The sequence below is a fragment of the Cyprinodon variegatus genome, unplaced genomic scaffold (genome assembly GCF_000732505.1).
Source record: "Cyprinodon variegatus isolate N-32 unplaced genomic scaffold, C_variegatus-1.0 Scaffold1201, whole genome shotgun sequence".
Taxonomy (NCBI): Eukaryota; Metazoa; Chordata; class Actinopteri; order Cyprinodontiformes; family Cyprinodontidae; genus Cyprinodon; species Cyprinodon variegatus.
Window position 1 is genome coordinate 155,057 of NW_015151654.1, and position 1,906 is coordinate 156,962.

The following is a 1,906-nucleotide window of genomic DNA, read 5'->3' on the forward strand; positions in this document are numbered from 1 at the left end:
ACTCCTGGCGGATCTAATTTTCTAATTGTTTTTATCCATTTAATCATTGAGAAAACTCTCAAAAGATAAATTACAATGTAAAAGCTTTAAATGAAAGTAATTTATTTGAAAATGTGTCATTTTCATTTACAATTTTGATAAAAAGAAGAAAAAGTTGAAAGGTCTCATTGGGATCACGACAATCAAAACCTACCTTCCTCTTTTTAAATTAGTCTCTAAGGATGGAAGGCTTCTTTACCATCACCCTTATTTTTTTACTCCACATAGATTCTGTTTCACATTCAAGTCAGAACTCTGGCTGATTCTCCCTAAATGTTAACATTACTTTAATTTGGTAAGAACAGTTAATCGTTCATAGAGAGCTGTCTGTTGCTGGACAAGCAGTCCATGATTTGCACAGTACTAGAATGGCTATAATAATTAATCTCACAATCATTCTATTCACCCTTTAATAATAGAATAGAATAGAATAGAATAGAATAGAATAGAATAGAATAGAATAAAATTAGCACAGTATTTTCCCAAATAGCTGGGAATGACATGACACTTTAATAGGGTTCTAAAGAAGAAAAAACACATGATATCTATGTAAGAAACAAAAGCATATCTCTAATTTGAGAGGCAAAATTAATCAATTAATATCGTCACAGTCTTCTATGATTAATTGCTCCTTGAAATGCTAAGATATAATGGGGTATTTTTTGGTGCTTCCATACTAAATACATATATTTACCACATAATGTGACTAACTGACTGTTGGAGTGAGCCTTTTGGAAGAATCAGGATTTTTTTCTTTCAATTTCCCATTAAGTTTTCTTTTCTTTTTATGGCCATTGATTTTGTTGTAAAACTATATAAATATTCACTCTGTAAATATGGTCAGGGCTTTGGTCTGCCTTCACATAAGATTAATATTATTTATTGATATGAATGCTCAGCTACAGGAATAAAATAGTTCTTTAAACAGAAAAAAGAAAACTTTGTTAATAAATAGTAAACAGTTTATGGCTGTATGTGTTTTTGTTTCTTTTAAATTTATAATAAAGCGCTAATACTTGTACATACACATTTTGTCTTAGTATAAATGTATTAAATAATGCAGAGAGCATTTGTTGTTTGCACCGTTCAGGACTGATTAATGAATAACTATGGAAATGTTAGCATGTTTTTTCATGCAAAACACAGATATGATTCAGAAGAAAATTCTCAATGCAAAAGCCTGTGCACAGGAAAAGAATGCCTGCTATGGAAAGTAAGTTGTGGCTGTTTATGGTGGTTTTATGGCATCATTGGGCTTCTGCAAACTCAAAAGAGGAAGGAAAAAAAACTGATGTGGTGATATGTTAGGTCAGGGGAGCATAACAACAAAGAACAAGGAAGGTTTATTTCAGGATAAATAAATGTGCAGTAATGACGCCTGCGATGAGATAAACTCCACCTTCCCTGTTTATTTTCCTCATGTTTGTCACAATGCAAACCAAGCAAGTTGTACAATACATCACAGGAGCTTTGCTCTGACCATTTATGGCAAGTTTGTTTCAGCTAGTAAAGTCAACAGACTAATAGACACCTTACATATTTAAGACATTTATGTTCAGTCACTTCATCATTTTCCAGTAGCATAAGGCTAGTAAAAACTCAGAAAGATGTGGTCAAAAAAGCTCACAGGCATCAAGGCCACACCATATTTTGAAAGGACTGTCAAGAAAAATATGTCCAGAATATTAATGCTTTACCTGTTACAGTTTATCAGGCACGGGTGATGCACATCCATCCCAGACTGGCCATCCAGACTATATATACACAGCATACAGTATTAGTCTGCTAAAGAGCTGATACAGCTTCATTTCAAAGGGACTGACAAGGTCAGCATTATCAGATTAAAACCAATCAGATAACTGCAGAT